At 44.1% G+C, this 6,508-nt stretch overlaps 1 long non-coding RNA gene across 1 annotated transcript; it reads right to left on the bottom strand.

Annotated features, from left to right (window-relative positions):
- Positions 1 to 4,477: 4,477 nt before the first annotated feature.
- LOC138752442 (uncharacterized) lies at positions 4,478 to 5,722 on the bottom strand. The gene is made up of 2 exons (XR_011350647.1): positions 5,629 to 5,722; positions 4,478 to 5,297 (listed from the first exon to the last, which is right to left on the bottom strand). It is a non-coding gene; the product is annotated as an uncharacterized lncRNA (long non-coding RNA).
- Between the last annotated feature and the right edge of the window lie 786 nt (positions 5,723 to 6,508).

Raw genomic sequence — 6,508 nt, 5'->3', positions numbered from 1 at the left:
CCATTTCTCTGCAGCAACCATACCTCACTGTGATGCAGCCGGCCAGGACATGGTGGTGGCTGGTAGCCTTCCCTGTTTCAATCTTTACAGGAAGTGCAGTCACTGTTACACTACCCTGACAAGTGAGGAGATGTGTAGATTAGGCAGGAGATGCAGAAAGAGATCTGCTGATGGAGAGACTGGCCATCGCCATCTCTTTAAGGCTGATTGATTCTATAGTCAAGCCACCTGCCTTTCTGATGATAGACCTGCTTATCTTTATAAGGCGTGTGAGGCAAGCGCTTCACTGCTCCTTTCATTTGTTGGTGTGTTCACTTCTGGTTGTGTGGCAGTGATGGATTGTGGCACATCCTAAACGAGCAGCAACTCTGCCATCCTCTCATTCGCTCAGCCCAAAGCTTTGTGATTTATCACTGTTATTGAGGGCATCCCAACTTCACCTGAATGACAGCGGGGGTAAACTCTCTGTGGAGCTATTAAAATAAATCACTCAGAGTCTCTGGAATCCATCCATTGACAAAGATGTAAATTTGTAACCTTTGGAGGCTAAATGGATTCGAGAGGGGGAGGAACACCTTGGAGAAGTCAAAGATTCCATGGTGTTGTGCAGCAGGGAAAAATACACTTTGACCCATCAAGTGCAGGCTGACCTCTTGCACCATTTTAGTTTCTTTGTCCCCAATCACTCACCCTATGTTCCGCCATCACCAACATGTTACCAGCAATTTACAGTAGTCAATTAACCTACTCTATACGATGTGAGAAGAACCAAAAGGGAGACCAAAATGGTCGCAGGGAGGAGCATGCAAACTCCCCACAGAGGTTAGGATTGAGCGTGTCATGGGAGCTGCGACAAGGCTTTACGCAGAAGATTCTGAATGTTATCCTGTAGAGTTAAACAGGAAAGCCTGCAGACGCTATGCAGTCATATGTGCAACACACAAACGTGCTAGAGAAACATCTATGGGAAGTGAATGATAAGCTTAGTTTTGGTACTGAGCCCTTCCTCAAGGTATGAATAAACAGCAAGCAGAAACCTGTGGGGAGGAGACGAGAGGAGGGAAAGGGTGGGAGGAGGAGTACAAGCCATAGGTGGGAGGGTAGAAAAGAATAAAAGCTGAGGTGATAGGGAGAGGGGGGTAGCTCTCTGAATGGAGAAGGAAGGGAAGGGGATGGGTTGCTATAGGAAATGAGATAGAAGGATAGGGAAAGAAAGAGACTCGAGGATGGGATTAATGGAAACTGGAGAAGTCGTCTGATTGGAGAGTGCTCTGGCGGAATTTTAAGAGTTGTGCCTCAATTTGTGGATGGCCTCGGTTTGGCAGTGAGAGCTGTCCTATCCTATCCTAAAGAACTGTCATTAAAGAGCCATGAAGCTCACTTGATTCAGAGATGGATGGTCATTTAAACTGCCAGCACGTGAGGGGGAATGAAGAGAGACTGGGAGAGTGGTGTCAAAGACCACATTGGATCAGTCCCTACCCCATTTAATGGTGAACAGCTTCAAGGTGGGAATAGCTTGCTCCGACTCCTATTTCTTATGTTTTTATTGCATTCACACTTGCTGTGCACAGAGAATTGCAATCTCATTTTCCCAGGATATTTCCATTGTTTAAGGATGTGATTCAAACACTTTGGCAAATCTTTTCTCGTTCCCTGTCTGCAGAAACCCAAGATGAAAATCTATTGTGTACTGAGCAGTTTACAACCATTAATCATAATGGACGGACTGAGACGAATGTTTTGCTGAGCTTGTAGATGTGACGAGGCAGTCAATAGGAAATTATTCATCCTGTTTATTGTTTTAATCTTACTATTAATTATAAAGATTAAAAAAGATAATGACAGTAAATCTCCTATAATTAACTTGGAGAGCTAGAGGCTGTGATTACGCAGACAACCTTTCACTGGTGCTAACAGTCATTCCCATGAGATCTGACCTTGTGTTCCAAGTGATTTCAGCTTGCTGTTCATGACATACCAGCTTATCCAGAACAAAAGGCAGGGAGGAACAATGTTTATCAACCTGGTTGGTGCTGCATTTAAACCTATTAATTATGAACCTCTCTCTGTATCACGTCCCAAGGTTTATGTCATTTTCTTCCCGCTGATTCTCTTCCCTTCTGTCCCCACATCTATTGATGGATGTAGGAAAACAGATCAATTGGCTTCCAGCTGAGCGCATCCAAAAGAATGAAGGAAAAGTGGAGCTGGCCATTCAGATACTCAGACTTTTAAATAATTTTTAAATTCAGACAACAGGTAACAGGCCCTTCTGTGCCGCCCAAATACCGCAATTAACCTACAACCCCAATGCATTTTTGAACAGTGGGAGGATCCCAGAGCACCCAAAGGAAATCCATGAAGACATTGGGAGGATGTACAAACTCCTCACAGGCAGTGGTGGATTCGAACCTAGGTTACTGGTGCTGTAAGTGCTAACCACTACCCTAATTATGCTGTCTGACATTTATTATAATCATGGCTTATCTGTCCCAGACCTCAAATAATTGGATCAGGTTTGAATCACAGTGAGCTGAATATTTTATAAGAAATTGAGCCGACCTGAACAGGACACATGGTGGAGACTGCTTGTGTCAGATCACCTGATCAATCTCTCAAGGAACGATGTTAGAAATGTACTTTTTCTCTCTAGGTTTTAAGTAACTGTTGTTTCATTAAGTAAACCATTATTCCCTCAGTGCTGATTAAGAAGCTCCAAACTCTGGGCATCTGAACCTTCCTCTGCAACTGGATTCTTTACTTCCTCATCAGAAGACCACAGTCAATGCGAATTGGGAACAATGTCTCCTCCTCACTAACTATAACACAGATGCACCTCAAGGATGTGTGCTTTAGCCCACTGCTCTACTCACTCTATACCCATGACTATTGTAAGGTAAAACATCATGAGATGGGAATGTGTAAGGAGTTACCCTGCCCTGTACAGGGCTGTAACAAGATGTAAATGCATCCTTGTACTTACAAGATAAGAGAGACATTGATGGATTGAGAGGCAGGAAGCTAGCAGGGAAAGGATAGCAACAGTTTTAGTCATTGGACAAGTAATGATATGATGATGTTCTAAGCATGTATCCAAGGGTATAAAAAATCACCATTTTGCTGATAACAGCAGAATGCATTCTCCGACTAACATGTTTAGTCGCAAGTGTTACAATCCGGTAATAAAGAACAAAGAACCCTGATTTCGACTCAGCCTGGTGTTTGTCTCACTCATTCATGAACAAAGCAGACCTAACACTATGGGGTCAGGTACAATTCCACTGCTATCTACAAGTTTGCCAATGACACCACAGTTGTCGCCAGAACCACAAGTGGCAATGAGGAAGCGTACAGTTCGTTGAGTGGTGTCACCCCATCAAACTTGCACTCAACATTAGCAAAACCAAGGAGATGATTGTGGAAGTCAGGAGAACATGAACCAGTCCTCATCGAGGACTCAGCAGTGGAGAGGGTCAAGAACCTCAAATTCCTGGGCGTCAACATCTCCAAGGATCGGTCCTGGAGCCTCCATGTCAATGCAATGACAAAGAAGGCTCGCCAGCAGCTATACCTTGTGAGGTGTTTGAGGAACTTCGGTATTTCACTGAAGACTCTTGAAAACTTCTACAGGTGTACCATAGAGAGCATTCTGGCTGGTTACATCACTGTCTGGTACAGAGGTGCCAATGCTCAGGACAAGAAAAAATCTCCATTGGGTTGTTAACTCGGCCTGCGACATCACGGGCTCCAGTCTTCACTCTATTGAGGACATCTACATGAGGCTGCTTAAGAAAGCAGCTTCTATCCTCATAGACCCTCATCCCCCCAGGCCATGCCCTCTTCACTCTACTATCGTCAGGAAAAAGGTACAGGAGCCTGAAGACTCAACGGCACAAGGACGGCTTCTTCCTCACTTCCATCAAATTCCTGAATGATCAATGAACCAAAGACACTGCCTCACTTTGACTTTTTGTGACTATGTTAATTTAGAGTTGCGAGGTAGTTTATATAAATGTTTGCCCTCTGACGCTGTCACAAAACAAAGAGAATTTCATTGTTCATGAAAAATAATTCTGCTTCTGATTGCAAGATTCAGTAGGAATTGGACTCAGTAAACCAATTTGGAAATTTAGAAGATCTTGAAAGTCAAAGAAACAGCAGATGTTGTAAATCTGGTAGCACACATAGCAGATCAGGCAGCATCTGTGATGAAACATTAATGGAAGAAATAATGGGAATGATGTTGGTCTCAAAGCCCAACAACAGTAGTATGAATGTAATTTAGGGGAAATTGGAAAAATATGCAAGGAAATAGAGAGGGATGTCATTCAAATCAGGTAGAGATGTTTATGGGTGCCAATGTGGATAAGTTGGGCCGAATGCCCTTCTGTGTTGTTTTTCTAATGTCGATGCATCAGGATTGTATCAGAACTAATGAACAAGTTACCAGGAAAGACAGACTAAAGCCAATTAATGGGATTTGGGAGGCCATTTTAATTATGCATAGCACTTATAAGGAGAGGAACATGACCTTTGGAGTCAGAAAAATGGAAAGGAATGGTCACTTCAGCATGAAGAGAATCAGGACAAATTTTGAAGGCTGTAGGTACAGTAAAAATGCTGGAGCTGCTCTAATGGTAATGCAGCCGTTGATGTGGACCTGGGAGAACAAGGAGCAGAGACACAGCACTGCTCCGCAGGGTACTACTGCTTGGTTCTGATGACGATGGCATCAGGGTTTAAACTATCCGTAAAAGAGCTGACGGTGTTTTTTTTTAAATTCTTGCTTCCACAGGATCTGTGCCCAAGATGGTGACAAATGTACTCAATAGCGGCTTCAAGGGGCTGAAGAACCCAAGGGAGTAGCGGACTGATACAGGGCATCAGAAATGGGGAGAATATACCCTGTTGAAAAGGAGAAGCAGAGGAGGTGACCATGGCAGCAGAGCAGCAAGGGGGTCTGATGCTGGAAAAACTCCACAGGCTGCGGGCTGCGGGCTGCTGGACACTGGCTCATGGAAACCAGGTATTGGAACAGGGATTCAAAAAGGTGCTGGGGTCAAAAATGGCTCCAGAAGGGCTTTGGGTGCTGAAGGCTTCCTGATCATATTGGAGTTTGGATCTGGAGCTCGGGTTGCTGATGGTTGAAGCAGGAGTCTGTGCATCTGCAGAGACTGCTTGAGTGCTGGAGGTGAATCTGCAGACACTCAGTGATTCTGAAGGCACTCTCTTTTGCTTCTCTTTCTCTTACTGTAAGAGGCACTAGCCAATGCTCATGGAGACTCTTTGTTTGCCTGAAAGCAGAGAAAAGGAAATTTCATGTATTTTACATTTTTAAAATTATTAAATGACAATAAAAGGAATCTTGAATCTAATCGTCGAGTCAACATGATGAAGAAATGGCTTTCTCTATGCTTAAATAACTGTCATGGCATGAGTCAGCATCAATTAATTGTTACATTGCAAGTTACATGCCAGAAGATTTTCAATGTACATCAATCTTTTGTATTATGTAATAAATTACTAAGAGCATCTTCCCGAACGTTGCTGTCTGTGCCCCATTTCCCTGTGCAGCAGACCAGCCGAAAATAGGGATGTAGTGGTGCAGAGGGTGGGAGCTGTTACCTTACAGCTCCAGAATTGTGGGTTCTACCCTTCCCTCCAGTGCTGCCTGTGAGAAGTTTGCATGTTCTCTCTGAGTGAGGGTCCCTGGGGTGTTCTGATTTCCTCATCTTGAAGATATGCAGGTTGTTTGGTTAATTGGCAAGGTTACCAGCCACTATTATGACACCCTTCTACAGGAGGTCTATCAAGAGCATCCTGGCCATCAACATCACAGTGTGGTTGCTGTAGAGAAGTGGAAGGGGGGGTCACAGGACCATAATAGCGGCAGAGAGGATCACTGGGGTCAGTCTCCCCCCCCCACCCCCCCCACCCCCCCCACCATCAACATGATTTACTCATTGCCTAAAGAGAGCGCACAAAATCTGTGAGGCCCCCTTACACCCTGCACGCAGCATCTTTCAGCTACTCCTGTTGGGGAAGAGATACAGGAGGATCAGAGCCAGTGCCACTAGACTGAGGAACAGCTTCTTCCCACAAGCAGTGAGAATACTGAACGACCAAAGGAACTACTCACACTCACCATCTGAAACTCTAATTTTTACTAAATAATATTTATTTAGTTTTATGTATAAATACTTGTCCTGTGTATGTATAGTTTGTCTACATGTATTATGTCTGGCTGTGTGTCTACGTGTTTTGCACCGAGGACTGGAGAACGCTGCTTCATTAGGTTGTACTTGTACAATCAGATGATAAGTTGAACTTGAACTTTAGCTAAGCACCCCTTAGTGCATAGGTGAGAGGTAGAACTTTTGTTTTTTTCATTCAGGGTTGAGCGGTTCGTGGCTTGAGGCAGCATTTAATTGCCAGTTGCTAATTACCTTGAGAAAGTGGTGAAAGTCTTGAACGCTGCACTCCAGATGTGTATGTGTACCCACAG

The sequence above is a fragment of the Narcine bancroftii genome, chromosome 2 (genome assembly GCF_036971445.1).
Source record: "Narcine bancroftii isolate sNarBan1 chromosome 2, sNarBan1.hap1, whole genome shotgun sequence".
Lineage (NCBI taxonomy): Eukaryota > Metazoa > Chordata > Chondrichthyes > Torpediniformes > Narcinidae > Narcine > Narcine bancroftii.
This window is presented reverse-complemented; position numbering and strand designations above follow the sequence as displayed.